A 19,400-nucleotide genomic window follows, 5' to 3' on the forward strand; every position below is an offset into this window, starting at 1 on the left:
ACGACTCTTGAGTAACCAATTCTTGTTGATGATGCTCAAGCAAGTGTCTGCATCATCTTCGTACATGGACCTGGCTCCTTCTAAGCTTTTATAGATCATATCTCTGTGCTCCGGCAGATGGAAAGCCTCACTTATAGCCTCATCTGAAAGGTAAGCCAAAGTGTTTCCTTCCTTGGACACGATCGATCTGGACTGTGGATCATAATGGCGAGCACACTCGATCATCAACTCATGGCACTTGATTGCTGGAGGGAAGCCGGCCGCCTTGATAATGCCACTTTCAATTATTCTCCTTGCGACAGGTGATGGCTTGCCAATGTAAGGGACCTCTCGAAACTTCTTCGTATTGAAATTTCCCAAGTTGGTATCTCCAATGTTGCTCCACTTCGACACGATCTTGGTCTCCAATTCTTCGTTCTTTTGATCTTCCTTCATGAGGGCTGGACGACTGGTGGATGCTCCTGCCTTCGGGGTCGCCATCGTGACACCTACACAACATTTCATAATGAGTAATAGATTTTGAAATATAGAAATATAGATTAAAATTAAAGATTGATTTTAGGAAACTTCATGATAAATCCTTGAATTATCATTTCCTAAATATAACGATGCAATTTTGGAATTCAAGACTTTAAATTCAAAATTCAAGATTGAGGCTAGGACGATTCAAAATTCAAAATTTGGACAAGGGAGATCTTGCCATACCTTTCTTGAGAACTAACTCTAAAAAAAGATGCAAAATTAGGAAATTCGCCTAGGCAAAATGGAGATTGGAGTCTTCAACGTGAGCTTCTCCTAGCCAATGCGCCTCCTTTATCAAATTCACCACCCTTGGGGTCTTCAATGCCTTGAAGGAAAATTCGCTCCACCTCTAACCAAAAACAAAGTTCGCACTCCTCCTTGGATGGAAATTTCGCTCCCTCTATTGCTCTTCCAAATTCACATGCAACAATGATTGAATGATGGTTTAAAATGCTTGAAAGTACCCCTCTTATATAGGCGCTCACCTCCTTAATTGCCCATAGGCCGACTTTTGGAAATAAGGCAAATAATAAATAAAATTTAAATAAAATGGAGGCCGACTTTTATAAAAAATATGGAAATATAACCCAAGCGCTCTCCCTTTTTTATTTAATTTAATAATTAATTAATTTAAATGCCTTTGTAATTAATAATTTCGATTTTTAAAAGGCCCAATCAATTATTAAATGCCTTATGTGCTATTTTTTTAAATGCCATTTTTATTAAATATTTCAAAGTTTTTATCGAATTTAGCATTTAATGTATTTCAAAATTTATTGGCGCCAAAACATGAGAGATGTAAGGGATACTAACCACATCGCTCTGGTCCCTGGGAGAGGGACAGGAGCGCCTTAGCCACTTTGGATTGATTTTCACGTTCAAAGTCACTTCCTTTACGTCCAAACTGGGATCTTCATTCGTAAATTGGAGCTTGATCGATTCAATTTTTGAAATGAATGCCTCTTAGACCATTTTCGCCTTGGTCCCTTGGTGAGGGACAGGAGCGATTTTTGCTTTTACTCCTTGGTCCTTGTCTTTTAAATTGCCAAATCAACTTGCGAGGTAGGCAATGATCATCCTTGTTTGTTCTACGCATGACAATCTTGTCCTTTGCAAAGCAAACTTGATTTTTGGAGATTTTCGCCCTGGTCCTTGACTGAGGGACAGGAGCGAACTTTATATTTGAGCTCAAAAATTGTCGAGTCTTGGGGTCAATTCCTTGTTTATCATCATCGAGAGGCATTCCTTACTTTGCAAATTTTTTTGCCTTGGCGTGATTCTGGAGGGAGATGTTGGATTTCATAGAAATTGCTCTGGTCCTTGACTAAAGGACAGGAGCGAACTTGCATTTATGGCACAAAATTGTTGATTTTTGACGTTAACTCCTTGTTCATCATCTTCCTAAAGACATTTGGGATCCCGCATGACCTTGCCTTGACGTAGCTTTTGAAGGAAATGGTTGATTCTATTGAAATCGCTTTGGTCCTTGACTGAAGGACAGGAGCGCCTTTTTGTTCTTCGTGCGAACCCTTGATCATATCAACTTCAAATTGTCTTCAAAGCGAAAAACGTTGTTTCTTATTCCTTCTTAAGTCTTGCAAATGATAGTAGTACTCCAAAACTAGGCACACTTGAAGAGTTCGCTCTGGTCCCTGGGAGAGGGACAGGAGCGCCTTAGGCAATTTGAGCAAGTTTCGTGGTCCTTTGCAACTTCGTTCTTCTTTGAGGCATTCCAAACATCATTTTGACTTCATATCTTGGCTTGGACTCGACCAAATTTGGAAGGGAATGCTAGATAATGCATATTTCGCGGTCCTTGACTGAGGGATAGGAGCGAACTTTCATTTGTAAGCTCATTTGTGTTTTGCCAACCTTCAAGATTATCTTCAACGGATTGGTTGGGTCGCCTTTCCTTCATCTCAAACTTGACATTCGCTTTTCCTTGGTCCAAAACTTGTCCTTTGAGAAAATCGCTCTGGTCCCTTGGAGAGGGACAGGAGCTATCTTTAAAATTCGCCTTGGTCCCAGACAGAGGGACAGGAGCGAACTTGACTTCTTGGGTAGATTTTCCTCTTCGTGGTCCATTCAAGTTATATTCAACGGGCAAAACGTACTCTACTTGATCTCTTCCAAATCGCAAAATCATTTAATCTTGCAAGAATAAGGCAAACTTCGTGTTCAAGCTCCGGTCCTTCAGTGAGGGACAGGAGCGATTTTGTCATTTTAGCATATTTCCTTGCTTGCAAATTACTTCAAATTATATTCAATAGACAAAACGTGTCCTCCTTGATCTCTTCTAGTCAAAAAATTGTCTTGGCCCTGCAAGGACAGTGCAACTTTGAGAAACAAGCTCCGGTCCTTCAGTGAGGGACAGGAGCGATTTTTGTCCTTAAGGTCAAAATCTCAACTTTTCATTGCAAACGACTAAGCCTAGATACTCCATCATGTTGATTTCATCCCTTATTGCGTCCCTGACACTTCAATTTGATCAAGTAAGGCCAAAAATGTCCTAAGTAAGCTATTTCGCTCTGGTCCCTGGGAGAGGGACAGAGCGATTTTGGCTCTATAGGCCAAAATATCAAGAATTTAGGCTTCAGTCACTTCACAAGGCGTAATTAGGTCATCTCCAAGGCCAGGGGTCAATTATCAAACTTTCCAAAATTTGGTCAAAATTCATTCGGACAAGATTGCACAATTCCATCACTAACACTTAGGCAAAATTTGAACTTGCTTTCAAAATTCCGACTAGACCTAGACAGACACACCTGACATCTTGACAGACTCATCTCATTCCAAAATTGCAATCCACACGAGGATGCTCAATAACCTTCAAAATTGACTGGACTGCGGCTTGAAAACATCAAAAAAGGAAACCCTAAGGCTTAGCCCTAGTCCAGACGACTCACTCACTTACTCAAAACCCTAAAAGCAGAGAGAGAAACAGGCAAAACCGAGCAAAAAGAGGGGGTCCCCATTTTAATGGGGCGATGTGTGAAATGGTCACAACACAATCTTATTCTTAAACAATTTGAGGTATTGATAAGGAGTAATCATAATGGTTTTTGAACCTTTTCGAGCTCCTCTTGATTCCTCCCACATGAAAGGCCCTTAGGAAGATCATTTAACACTCTTGGTATTGCTGTACTGGCTGGATGTATGCTGGTTTTGTGAACCTAGTGGAAGTATGCAAGCTCTTGAAGGAGTTTTAATTGATTACATAACCTGGATTGCTTTGGCTGATTTTATTTTGCATCTTGTGAGCTGATATGATTGAACATTTAGGTGGCAGTTAATCCTTAACATCACTTTCCTACTTTCTTGAATGAACTTCAAATAGAACTCTTTAAATTCCATGCGTATTTCACCAAGTCTATGAAACCACTATGCCTGATATCAAAATCAATCAATACAATTCTCAATCTCTCTTAGATCCATCTTTTCACTCTTAAGGGGAGAAGATGTACCTGTTAATGGAAGCTAAATATACTATAGGCTGCTTGATCAGCTCTTTTGGCGTCAGTTTTCTAGATATGGCATGTTTGACTCAATCTTTAGTTGTTTATCTGTTATCATGATTGTTGTCTTGAGCATCTAGCATTTCAATCAACTGGATTTGTCCATTGGTCATGCACCTACACCCTGGAGTCAAGTTTTCCTTGCATGCGTCACATCTACCCTGTTTTCGTAATTCTTTCCTCCATTAGCCCTCAACCCAACATTAGGTGGTGATATAAACTTACTGTTTGGTTTCCAAGTAATGCATATTTCAGCTTCCTCCTTGCCTCGCATGTAAGTATCTTCTTGTATTCCCTTGCTTTTGAAATAGCCTCATCCAAATTAGTTGGTCTAAGCACTTCAACATATCACTTTGAGTCAATATTGCAGATCATCCACAAACATGTGGGATTTTTTAGATGTTGGAATCCACGGGTGTGATATTCTATAATCTAAATTTGCCACTACAAACCTCATCATAATGTTGTGTTTTGTGCTCTGAATTCATTAACTCTATGGTGTTTCATCACAATTTATTTTTAATCAAAAAGAAGAGAGAAGAAAAGTCATACCAGTGTAGTATCTTATCCTTAAGATCATCTTGGATATCTAGAGTCTAAATCATGATGATGCTGCCAATCATCTGCACTTCTCTCCGAGTGTAGTGATCCAAAATATATTTTCTCTATGTCAAGTATGGGATTCATATTAAAATAAATGTGAAATTTTTTAATCCATGCTTGGGGATCAATCTTTCTTGATCCATCAAATTTGTGTATGGCAATCTTTGGTATGAGGTCAAATTTCGGCACTGGGATGGTTGATCCTTGCTGCCTAGGTCAGTTAACTCCTCTCATCTTTAAAGAATCCGAAGTCAATCTTCATTGGCCATATAAGCTCTCCATAAACTTTCTATAGGATTTTATTAAAATCTCTAGCTTCTTTTCTTGTGTTTTAATTCAATGCTTACTAGAAACTACAGATTTAAACGCTGTTATACTTAAATCAACGTCAAATTGACACATGATAGAATGTTTAAAGTCATAGAATTAGTTTTCTTTAGTTTTTGGAAATGAATCAGTGTTGTAGTTGCATGAGACAATAAGAAAACAATAAGAAACATTAACCACAAACAAGATTGATAAAAGATTTTAACTTGGAAACTCTCAGCGTGAGGAAAGTCAACTACAAGTACTAAATGCTCAATTTCCTCTAATTCCCTTGGCCAAAAGTAGTTACAGGTAGCCTTGATAGAGCTTGTACAATAATCTTTTTACTCTTTCTCTCTGCACCAAACTAGTTCTTTTTCCTACATTCAATTGAACTGGCTCACTTTCTTTCTCACGCTCTTTCTCTCTCACACACATACACACACATATATATATAGCACACCTCTTACAATTAGATCATTGGGAGCATCTGTTCATGTGGTAAAGGACTTACAAATATCTTGGAACATGAAAAGGCATTTCCTCCGTTGTTACTTTGCCTTGAGGTTTAGGAGTTTTGTGTTAAAATTGTAACTTTTTCATGGAATATGCTCCATGAAATAATATTCCAAATATACCCTGTTTTTTGGAAAAAGAAATCCAAAAAAAAAAAAAAAAATCCACATAAATGATGAACAAAAACATCTGTCTCAAAGGAAGTTGATTAGTTGTACTTATGGTACATGCTATTTATCAAAATAAAATAGTGATCTTCTTAAAGGCCTGGGCTTTGTCACTTGGTGTGAAAATAAATTTACAAGTATTTGGTTTCAAGTTTGAATTGTAAATAAGATATGTTTAAAAGATTAGTATTTCAAGCTCGATTATGAAGAAGAAAATATCACCTAAAATATTGGCACTGAACGAAGAAATTTAATTGAATTTAAAGAGAACCTTACCAATTACTCAATATTTAAGTTACGCATATACACCGCATACATTTAATAAGAGAGGCAACGTACGGATCCAAGTATGGAGAAATTTGATTTCATTTAAGAAAATATAATTATTTACTCATCCTACATTTTCAATGAATGGAAATTAAGGAAACTTTTAAGCAATGGAGTTTTATAATTCTGTCTAGGATCTATATTAAGATATAAATTAATTTTCTGTTAAAATACTGTAAACTGATGTAATAATAGTTTGAAAGGGCTTCATCACAATTACAGATGTAGTTAATAATAAAAAATATAATATATTGTAATATTTTTAAAAGATTTTTGTCATTGTTTTTTCATTTAAATTAAAAAATATTTTTATTTGAATTTTTTAATGTGAACGAGTTTCATGTTGTTTGTTAGGAAGATATCGCACAAGTTTTAAAAGTAATTGTAATAATTATTTCTCATTAATTTTCTTTACTATTTTTAAATTTGAATTGAATCATGTATCTTTGTTTCAAGATTTATATACCATTAACTAGTTGGGAGGTTGAAAGTCTTCAGTAGTGCATTCTCTAAACTTGATCTTCATATTATTAAACTGAAATTTAAAAAGTGTATTACACCTCTTATCGAAGAATCTCTTAACCATGCTATTTCTTAAAAATACACCATGAAGACTCTTGGTGATTAATTTTGTTAAATGTGCCAAAGTATTTTTTTGATCTTTTGAAGACCATATTGAACTTTGCTTGATTTTTACTTCTCAATTTCCTTAGATTTGCCGCCTTTGCAATTTTTGTATGATCTTGTTAATTTAAAAAAAATGGCAATGACACATAAAACTACTATATTCTAGGCAATTGGATATTATTTATAACATTGGGTTTTTTTGCTTAAACTTGGATGCCTAGACATTTGTGTACATGGCTTCACCATATATGTGTTTCTAAAGCAAAATCACATTTCCATTCATCATGATGGTTAAGCTGTCTTGATGGAACCTTGTTTGAGAAAAAGGTATGTGATATTAGTTATGGCTTTTGATTAGACAATGTTTATATTGCCTCCCGCATCCAATATACAAGACAAGGGACTAGCATTCCACTTCGTCAATTGATCTTTACATATTATTACATATAGTTGGTCTAAGTGTGTTTAGCAAGTCTAACTGTTGACTTCATGTCATTAAAAGGGTCCATTTTTAATATTTTCTCTCTTTTTAGACAATTAAATTTATTGGATTCTTCTCAAATTTCACAAGTTCTAAAAGCATCCAAAGAAATCTTATTAATGGACCAAAGGTAACAAAAATTGTAACTTATGACGAGAAAAAAGTCATGTAGTTTTCTTCATTATACACTTTAAAGCACAAGTTAGAAGTAACCAGGTTTACAATATTCTAGGTTTTAGTAATCTTAGAAAGTTATATTGGGGATTCAAATTTCATAGATAAATCATTCATTTTTTTAATACAAGATACAAGTTTCTTTAATAGTTTTTTCAATTTAGAAGATTTGTCTAAGTACTTGTATACTCTTTAATTAAGCAATTTTCTTTCCTTTTTTTAAGTAATGACAATCCAATGTAATTTATAGCTTGATATAATTTAATTTTTTTGATATATTAAAACAAAAAACTAGGGTGCATTTCATTTACAACAAAGAGAAAAGGATCAAACTGCTACAATGGTAGCTATATAAGACAAAGACAACACACATGTAGCACAACATAGCTACAAAAAAACTACCTTAGCATAACATTAACAAGAGGTCCACATCTTACACGATGCTTGACCTCAACCTAGCAATTTGCATACCCTTAGCATGGTAATGCGAATTTAAAACTGAATTAGGAAGACCTATCTTCCTTCTTTGGATGATTGTCCATGACATGACATTGTCAAATTCATTAGACTAGGGAGAAAGAATATGGGACTTTGGTGCTAACACCACCACTCAAGTCACCTCTATCAACAAGGAAGATTGTTTGATCACAGATATTTGGAGCTACACTAAATTTGTAGCCCCCCACCCCCAATCAACTAGTATCTACCAAGATGGCAAATTTGGCTAACAAAACTTAGTTAGAAGAAGTTCCTAGCAAGGATTGAGGATAGAACAAATTGTACTAGCCCCTAGTGGGGCATGTCTTGAGGAGCTACTCGAGCAACATTAAGATCCACCATTATAGTATTGGAAGTCTCAACATCCTCATAAACAACAATCAAATGGTCAAGGAGTACATTTCACTTCTATATTGCCAAGACCACATTCCTATGGTGAGTACAAGAACAATCAGAGGCAAGATGCACAATAGTGAAGCATCATTTGTAGTGAAAGGGGATACCCTCATAATCAAGAGGTTGGGTTCACAACTTATCCTCTACCACGGGGACAATATCCCCAAGAAGAGCTTTAGAGGTGTTGAGGTCCACTAGAAGACGAGCAAAGGTAGAATAGCTAATGTTGGTAGTTTAAAAGATTCCACCTTCAAAAATTGACCAATGGCATTGCTAATACCCTCAAATCATGTAACTTCCTAGAATTGAAGGGGGAGATCAGGCAATTTGACCCAAACAATGTAGTATTTAACAATTATGCAGGAGGTTTGAAAGGGAAACCACAACTTGAGATAGAGGAGATGCTCACTCACATCCAAAGCCTACCTTGCAACATTGCCTTTCTATCTTTAAAAGATTGAAAACTCACAATACAAAAACCTCTAGCATAAGGAAATAACTCGATAATGCCCTTAGCAAGATGCTTCCACGACTCAGTTACCCATTGATGTAGATCGGGAAGTGAGGCCACAATTTGTTAAACCTTCCAATCAAGACATGTGAACATTAAATGTTTCATTCTAGCATTCACTATCCACAAACCACCTCTAGGGGATTCGAGCATAGGACATGGATCAAGCTTTGGCATGTAGAGGAGGGCAAGGATAGGGAATACCTATCCTAGCTAAAATATAACCACTACCTCTCCTTGCAGTCTCCTCTCTTGTAGATACAAGGTCATAGGCACCACTAGCTTTAACAATTTCAACCACAAAGATTCAAGGGCACCACAATAGGGAGAGCCTTGAGCAATAGAGGTCCTACAACTACCAACATTTGTAGTACAAACCACAAATGAATTGCCATTGGAATCAACACCTCCAACAAAAGATGCACAAAGTGGCAGAAAATCCTTATTTGATCATAGGGATAGGGTTTCGATACCAAGCAGGTTTGGCCTCATTTTTATTAATAGGTACTAGATAGAATCTAATGTTGCTCATGAATGGATGCGTTGCTTTCTCTTTTAGGGACATTAATTTCAAGTTGTTGAATGCATGCCATCAATTAAATTTTGTTGTACCTTGTGCTCTCTCTTCTAAAGTGTGATGCTGGTGATTGAAAGGTGGAATTTTTTAATTTATTTTAGAGGTGGATTTTTGTATCACTCGTGTTACTAAATGTAATGAAAATTTTACATTTTTTTGAGATTTTAATTGGTTATTATGCAAATCATCCACCAATATCCTTTTTTACTAAGGAGAAGTTTCTTATTGATTTTTTTTTAATTCTTTTCTATGTTATTGAAGTATACCTCTTTATATTCAATCAATTTAGAGTTTTTCTTCTTGCCCTCCTTCACTTATTTCTTTTGTGTTTTTCAATAAATGGTACACAAAAAATTCTCAAATGTGAAGGAAAATAACACTATTATACTTTATGTTGCCATGTTTGTAACATAATTTGTCACTATCCATTGTGTGAGACATATTTTGCAAATGATTGTAGTGAATTTAACATGTTAATATTTTTCAGCTTTTATTTTATTTCTAGTTATCATTCAATGATATATGCAACCTCATTTACCCTTTCTATCAAATCCTTAGCTTTCTATGCATAGTGTGAATTTGCCTATTAAAATGTGACTTCACTACTTAAGCCCCCTTTGTACCTTGTTAGATTTGCCTTTTGTAATAAAATCTCCATCTTCAACCTCTACATTTTTGTGTATTTTGATCTCTAGTTATCCTTGAGACATGATAACAAAAATCTTGTCCATGTTTCCTCTTCTTCCTTTGTACTGTCAATAATTATTCCATCTATGTGAAGAGGGTCCTAAAAGAAGAAAAAAAAATTAAAAGAAAATTGGTCCAATCTTAGCATACAACCCATATCCATGAATTGATCTAGAATAGATAACCATAATGGATCTAAAGAGCATCTCTCCACTCATCTACATCATGTGGTTAGTAGTGACTTATTCACTCATAGCAATGTGAAGTCAATATATTTTTTTGTGTGTGGCTCACCTTAAAGCAATGGAATGATCCTCTACACAAGACATCTCCCCTTGTCCCCTTCCTTCTTGTATTGGAAGAAAAATGCTTAGGGATTAGAATGGAGTCTCATTTGCATGTCCTAGTTCTCACTATAAATGATCATTTCAAACATGATAGGAGAGAGGGTAGGTATTTCCCTTTTAGTTATAGATCTAGCATTAGATCAACTCTTAAGTATTTCCCCTTTAATCAATCATGTTATGTCTCATAGGGGTTTCTTTCCTCCTCGGTGCAGGTAATATTCTACCCAACCTAGAATCCAAAGAAGAGCCTCAACTCAAATATATTCAATGAGCCATTGTAATAAGAGTCCTTGATAGAGGCAGTGACTTCATGTTAGAGATCCTATCCTTCCACAATCATGGTAAATAATTCTTTCTACCTCTGAAGGTGAAAATCAACATAGAAAGCTTAATTTTGTGGACTTCCTTCCATTTGATGAGACACTTCCCTCAAGTATCTATCGTCATCTAGACGCTTGTCTCTTAGGTATTTTAGAGAAGAGTTCCCTCCTTTTCAACATAGGCTATATAAAAATGAAAACCTATTTTCAACATACTTGGGATAATCTCTTTTATTTTTAGCATAGGGATAGAGACTACTTGCTTAGGAATTCTATTGATGGTGCCCGAGCAACTTTAACAATTATAGGACTGCTTACTATCATGAAAAATATGACCCCTTACCTTGAGGGAATGTTGGTTACTTTTCCAAATGGTAGTATTTTTCCTACTATCCATTAACCTTATGAAATTTTCAATAGAAATTACAAATCATGAATTAATTAAGCAATCAAAACTAATGTAATACTTTGTGTTACCAAATGACAATGCAAATGGAGAAGTGAGAAAAATATGCTACATCAACATAATATGTATTTTGAAACACCTTAAGTAGGAAAAACATAAAGGGTGGCAAATGTTCTTCTATTAAAGTGTGTTATTTAAATAAACAAGCAAAGATACAAAATAATAGTTCTATCAAGTCAATTTTTCCACCTTTTGCTCCAACAAATCAAATTCTCCTCCCCACTTTGTCTTGGGTTGTTAATGTCTTCTCATAGAGTGCAAGAAGACTTCAAACATGTGTTGGGGTCCTCTAGCAAGAAATTCAAAGAGGTAGGATCAACTAGTGCATTTCACACCCTTATTTCTTGCATTGGGACAAAACAACACCTTCTAGACTAATAGCTTTGAAATTTCTCCCTAGTTAAGCTCTCTAGTTTTGAAATTACTATTTGATCAAAACTAACACTTACGTATTGTTAACTTTAGAGGTTGATTTTAGTGCCTAAAATTTCCCAAACTAACTTCATTTGATGATAATATTTCCTTTGAGATCTTATATGGATCATGAATAGAAATTCTAGTTAGAGCCCTCACAAGAATATCAATTCCTTAATGGTGACATGCATGGATTGGAAATATAATGGTGAACTATTTAGTAAAATTTTGAACCAAAATATGCAAAGGGAAGCCCTCATTTGGTTCTAGAAAATTCCATATAATTTTCTTCTTATTTTAAGTATCTTGTCAAGGATTTCTCTGATATGCTTGTCAATTCAGCATCCAATCCCTCACCCATATGAATCAAGATAAGCATTAGTTCTATTTTGTTAATTTTTAAAAGACATCTAAATGGTGACCTCAATGTTCAATTTAAGAGATCTAACCTTCTAACCTCAAATGAAAAACTATATTTCATGAAGTCATTTTGAATGGATGTGTTAAACTTGAATATTTCATTATTTTTTATTGGTAAATGACCTACACCATTCCAAGATGGAGTTTCTTCTCATTAGGGTTGTAATGAGGATACTACTATAAATGGTGTGTTTGTATTTTTCATGGGAATAATGATTAAAGACCTTGTGAGGTTAGTTATATTAACAAGAAAGAAAGTATGAAGCACAAGATTGGAAAGCAAACTAACAACCAAAATTAGGACCCTTCCAAATACTATGATTTCTAAAAAAATATAGGTGTTTCTATAAATTATCTCCTAGCTAAAAATATGAGAAAATCGAGGAAGAACTACACATTTGATCCACCTAAGTTAGAAATTTGTAGTGAACTCATATTAATCATGAAAGCTTGTTAAGAAAAGGGATAAGAAAATATCCCCATCTAGGTATTCCAATTATATGATTCTAAGCCTGTCTCTACCCCTAGTGATATTCCCATTCCAACATCATAACCATTTAATTGGAAATGTCAATGAGAATTTTTAGTATGGTTTTTTTACAACTATTTTGGATACAACTATTGACTCATCCTAAGATGAATTTTTAGTATGGTTTTTTTACAACTATTTTGGGTACAATTATTGACTCATCCTAATATGCTAGTGGTATGAGGACCTCTAATCAAACTATGGAATCTACCAACCCTAAATTCCTTCTTGAGTTTTATGAAATTATCTACCAAATGATTATAAACATCCATATTATATTAGGAGCATTATTATTTTTAAATCCATGTCAATGTAGTTGTAAAGACTTTGGAGAAAAATGTGTAGCATTAAAGTGAACTTGAGTGTTTCATTATTTTTTCTATAATTAGTTTTTTTTTTACCTTCATATCTACTCATCTCTATCTTAAACTTTATTTTTGAACTTTAATCCAAGCAATTAAATTTATTTTTTAAACTTTTGAATTCTCTTGTGGTTGATACCAATCTTTTGCTTGGTCATCTTGTTGTCCCTTCTTTGGATGGTATTGATCCCTCAGTGATGATGTCACCTCTTGTTTCCCATTGTAATGGGGTCTTGAACGATAGGCCTGGATTGTGGGTCGTAGGAGGAGGAAAGGTTCTTCCATTTCTCCTCATACTCTTTCATGTGCCGCAAAAAGAGAAGTCTCAAGTATAGGGTCAAGACCCTTGTTTCCTTCTGATTTCTCACTCAAGTCAAGAGATTTCTAGTTGCTAGTTCATTTTTCTTTTCCCAATCTACATCTTGTGAGATTCACTCTATTTGCCTTGATGACTAACTTGTAATGGGTCTGGGATCTTCTCATGCTTATCTAATCAAAACTCAACTCAACCTTAATTTTTGCCATATTTGGAGTATGCAAGGTTAGAACTTGAGGCTTTTGAAGTTTTCAACATCTTGCATTTGTTGAGGTGGCTTAACCCCATATGTAGCATTTTAATTATATTATATGTGGAATTAGAACCAATGAATCTCAATCTATTGTCATTTTAATTACGTGTCATGAAATGTGATTTAAAATGTTCATGTAAAAATTTGCTAAACAAAATTTGTCCTAAAATGTTAATAACTTCCCTTATATAGACTGTGAAAACTTAATCCTTCTAATTAACACCTTCAAGGAAAGGAATTATTGATAGGATTTATTAATTATTGGTAAATTTAATTATTATTATTATTATAAATATAAATAATAATAGAAATATATATAACTAGCATACCTATCTTTAGATGAATGTAGGTAAAGTATGCCAAAAGATATCATATATGTTCATTATTCCACTTAAAAAAGTATTATATTAGTATGTTGTAATTAATATTAAATTATTATTAAGATATGATTATATTATTATTTTTTAATATATTCTTATTTTTATATTTCCATTAAACTCTTTAACAAGTAATAAAGTTTTTAGTACCAAAATATTATTATTATATTTTTTTTGGTTTTATTAAACTGTTGACCAAAGCAAAAAATTCTATTAAGACTATATCATCATCATCGTCATTATCTCATCATCATCATCATCATCATCATCATCATAATATCATTAATGTTTATTTTATATTTGTTCTTATCCTTATTAAATTGAGATAATTACGAAGTTAATATTATTGATTGATGTCTGAGATAATTATGAGGGCCTCCTCTTTCATTGTTGGAGATGCTTCTCAACGGCTCATTTGGCTTCAGATTGTTCTCTCTCACATCACAAAAGTGCTACTACTTGGTGGAAGGATGCTATTGCTGATCACTTAACTGTCAATGCTTTTGATTTTGATTTTGTTGGCTCCTCTCATGAGGATGATGATTCCTCCCAAATTGAGGTTGTGCCTCTTATTGTTGATGAATCTTTTGTTGACCCTCTTGTTACTGTTGTTGTGCCCCCCTCCATCTCTAAGACTCCCACTTTTGTTGCTCATGTTCTACAGATCTGATCTACTACTGCCAATTATGCTCTTGATGTGTTTTGACTGCAGTCATTTGTTGTTGTTTTGTAGCAGTAGCCTACTATCGTCACTAATAGAAGCTTTGCAGTGTCCCCCCTGCTTGATCCCACTTTTGATGGTCCTAATGACAATATTGCCTGGACCATGGTTTGTCGCAGGTAGAAGGGGAAGTCCTCCCTCTCCCCCAAACCCCTCTTTGTCAAGGCTTAGATGCTTCTCCCCTTCCTTGAGTTGGGTTTTGGGTTGTTGCAGGTTTGACAAGGCTTTTGTTGATGTCTGACCTTGTTTTTTTCAAGGTTTGCACCCATGTTCTGCTGTCTCTCCTTTTGCCACCTTCGGGCTGTTGTATTAAGGGCCAACACCCTTGTTTTGCTGCTTTCTTAACCAAAAACATTATTGATTGATGAGTTAAACTCAGAGTGAGTGGTAACTTAGAGGTGGAAGTGAAAATATAATCAACATTAAATAATTTAAAATAATATTAAAATATGTTTTATTTCATGCATTTAATGTCATAAAACACATCAAATTAAATCCTTTGAGTTTTTATTAAAACAAATTTTGACATCCATATGTGAGTGCAATACGCCTTCGACATAATAATAAATAAATAAATGCTAGGAAAAATGTTCTTTCATGCTAGAGGAAGATAATCACATAGGACTAAAGGGAAGATTAGCAAAAGGACATTTGAATGCAAAATATATTTTTAGATTGTTGAGTCAAAGAGGAAGAGTATTTAGGGCTCCTACAAGTTGCAAATAGAAAAGTGGAGAGTAGAGGAGACTATATAGGGGTATTGCAACCCCATTAATACTTGTTAATTAACAAATTCATGGAATGACACTATTATAATGAATAGGATGCTAAATTCCATATTATTTCAAAAAAATCACCCATTTAGGTTTTCTCTATATGAAATATTATCGCATGTGTATTATTTTCATTGCGTGTCTTGCTTTTTGTTTATCTCTAAATGATTTCAAACATTCAATACTAATGTAATTTGATTAAATTAATTAGGATAAATTATCAAACATAGTGAATATCTAGCTAACTCTAGAAATCCATTGTTGATACAATATTAACATTACTAAACCATAGATTTATGAATAAAGTGCCATCAAAGCAATAATTTCCATTAAGAGATTTGAGTATGTGAGTTGTACAAATTGTTGCAAGGTGCGTGCCCTTGGTCACCTTGTGTTGTGCAATGAGTGCTCAGGTTTGTGACATGGCTTAACCACCTCCCATAGATTAATCAAATCTTGTCGTTGAATCGAACATTAACAAGTCGATCTTTTGGTGCAACGACAACCTTGTTTCTTACAAGTGGTATCAAAGCCTAGGTCATGGGTTCAAACCCCTCACTTACGCTAGGGGTACTTGTTGCAAGGTGTGTGCCCTTGGTCTCCTTGTGTTGTGCAACGCAATGCTTGGATTTATGACATGGCTTAACTGCCTCCCATAGATTCATTAAATCACGTGGTTGTACCGGGCATTAACAAGTCGATCTTTTGGTGTAACGACAATCGTGTTTCTAACACGAGTATGTACCAACAAATAGATCAAGTGGTGATAAATAGTATCTGTCACAATTCATTTTAGACAAATAAGTTTTAGACTAGATTGTTGATGCATGATGATATTAATTACATTTGACATTGATATTTTGATGATATTTGAAGTGTTTCACGACATTATGATGCTATTTAATGATATTAATGACATTTTGTTAATCATGTGATGATGTTATTTAATTAAAAACAATATTTTTATGTGATATTATTTATATGGTGAAATGTTCTGAAATTTAATAAATTTTTATATAATCTGATTTTTTTTCTCACACACAAATATAATAATAATTAAATGAGATTAAATACATAAAATTATTGAAACATAAGATTTATGAATATTAAAATATTAAATTAAAACAAATTATAATATTAATTAAAAACAAAATTTATGATTTTTGAAAGATAAAAATTTATATTTAAATAACACGTGAGTTAAAATTTAAAAACAAGAGATAAACTCTTGTAACTGTAAGTCTAAACTCTCCAATTAGAGAGATAACTTAGTCTTCTCCAGGAATACTCGAGTTCTTCCATTTTTCTCTCTCTATAACAGGAAAATCTAATTGAGTTTACCTCACTTCAACTTCCAATCACTCCAAAATTCCTCCAATCTAGATCCACATTTTTCAGGGGAGAACTCTCAGCCAAAAAATAATTAAAAACCCAGAGAGATCGAATTTGTCACCGCCTCTCAACAAGCACATTCTGGGTGGGAAAGCAACTGGTTTAAGGCGCCGAAGGTGTGTTGGAGGGTCAATAGCCAGTAAGATCCACACCTACCATCACTGCCTCTCACCATGTTTTGCCAGAAGGACCAGCATCGCCCCTCTCCACGTTTTTGTTACTTTAATTTTTCCTCCAGATTCTTGAAGAGTTGAATTATCTAATATGCATCGATCTGTTTTGTCTTGTTGAAGGTTTGACTCCACATGAGCTGCCCCACATCCTTCTCTCTCCCTGCATTTTACTGAATGGATCAATTTGCTTTAACATTTATATAATTAAAAACCCAGAGAGATCAAATTTGTCACTGCCTCTCAACAAGCACATTTTGGGTGGGAAAGCAACTGGTTTAAGGCGCTGAAGGTGTATTGGAGGGTCAATAGCCAGTAAGATCCACGCCTACCATCACTCCCTCTCACCATGTTTTGCCAGAAGGACTAGCATCGCCCCTCTCCACGTTTTTTTGTTACTTCAAAATTTCCTGCAAATTCTTGAAGAGTTGAATTATCTAATATGCATCGATTTGTTTTGGCTTGCTGAAGGTTTGACTCCACATGAGCTGCCCCACATCCTTCTTTCTCCCTGCATTTTACTGAATGGATCAATCTGCTTTAACATTTATATAATTGTTTCTTTAAATTGACTGTTGGAAGGGTCAATTTCCTTTCTGGCTGAATTCCCCACCCCCCACATTTCTTTCTCTTCCATTTGCATCTTATTAATGAGTCGATCTGCATAATTTAACATTGTATGAGGTTTAAAATCTCATTGCTGACAAAATTGGATATTTGGGCATAGTCGATTCCTGGGAGTGCAAATCGAACTCTCCAATCTATTTCTGTCTGCCTATACTTTCTGAATATGTTAGTGATTAATTGTTTGCCTGCCTATTCTCTGCAATTCGAATTCTTGAAACTCCCTTCATGGGTTAATAATGATTTTGTTTGATAGCCCAATTTGTCAAAGTCAAATCGACTCCTGAGGGGTATAGTTCTTATTGCCTTGCAATTACAATGAACATAAATACGTTTGGAAATACTGGCAGAGATATGTTTGGCTGGATAGGTTGACATCAATATGGGTAAAATCACAGTATAATTGAACTTTGGGCTAGGTTATTTTGATTGATAGTTCTAATATACTTTGGTTTGCAGAGTATTAGGCTTAGCCATTTCCTTCTACTAATCCTCCTCCCTTCATTTTTCTTTTAATCTGATTAGTTTTTAGTTTTTATGATCATTAAGATTAGATTTCTAATAATAATAAATCTGGTTCGAAAATTTTCATAAATATATGGATATGTTTATAAATTCAAGATATGATCAAGAAAACAAAATATTATTAATAAAATTATTTGGGAGGGATAATTTTATCTTATGGTCTATGATGGATGCATTGGAAAGATGTGCTTGATTATGGGTTAAATAGGGAAGGGTGATTTTTACCTACTCCTGTAGCGTCCTAAAATTGCGACAATTGCAATTTCGATTGCATTTCGGTCTTCACGATGGCGACGCAACACGGAACCTGAATGGAGACCCCGAAACTTGTCCACGACACCAAAAACTGCATTTTTCAAGCACCCTGGCCTGAACCTCCTTTGCACCCTGCTGTCCCGAGAGGTGGGACCAGAGCGCCCAGCGCCCTGGTCCCTGGCCCTATTTTGGGCCCGGTCTCCTATGGGACTTCGGGTCTTTTTGTTTGCAAATTGGAAATTATCTTTCCTGGTCGGCCTAAGGTCGGGAAAATCAGTCTATTAACCCTAATTGGCAAGTATATAAACTACATTTTCCTCTCCCATTTGGGTAGATGAAAAGAGGATGGAAAAAAGGCGGAAACGATATTCAAATATTCAAGCATTCAAGCATTCCTTCAAGCAATTGATCATTCTAAGTCTCCATTCAAGGCTAAGTGTTGCATTCAAGACAAGGATTCAACCATTGAAGAGGAGATCACTTACTACATACTACTACAACATACAACATACAACAACATCTATACCTTCGCACATAAGGATACAAACATCCTTACAACAAGGTATTAGTACTTGTTTTACATTACAGACATTTACATTTACAGCATTTCTCATTTCTTAGTTAATTCCAAAACCGGGGTTTGACCTAAAGGCAAACCCCTAATCCCTAACCCCCCAATCGTCTTCGCTTTTCTGTGTGTAGGTTGCAGGTACGCGGCTGAAATTGAAGATCTGGAATCCTTGTGCAGAGACAAATAGATCCCCCTTCGTTTCGCGGATTTTTCGGAGGACCGTGTGCACGCCGGGCGCCATCGTCCCATCAACTTTCGCTCAAATTTGCAGGACAGCGTCGTATCGACATTTTACTGCTAATTCCAGGTCCGCAGCTTCATCCTATATCCCTATCTCAGTTTATAAGCGAATCTTTCTCACTTTCTATGCATTCCTAGCTTAATCCTTCTATCAACATTCTTTACAAAAGAGGGTAGCCTTGCTGTCTTAACCCTTGAAACTCATTTAGCATCCAATCTTGCCTTGTGTGGGATTGGATCTTGTGGGTTTCAACCCCTCTTTTGAATGTAAAGTCTCCTTAAGTGAAAACCATCAACCCTAGCAACCTCCCTTCTCTCTCCTTGGAGTTGGAAGAGGGGAGAGCAACTAGGGTTTGATCGATTTTTTCCGCTTTACGACCCCAAAAGGGTTAATTTAGCCAAATAACATTATAATTTT

This window comes from Cryptomeria japonica, chromosome 2 (genome assembly GCF_030272615.1).
Source record: "Cryptomeria japonica chromosome 2, Sugi_1.0, whole genome shotgun sequence".
NCBI classification, from domain to species: Eukaryota; Viridiplantae; Streptophyta; class Pinopsida; order Cupressales; family Cupressaceae; genus Cryptomeria; species Cryptomeria japonica.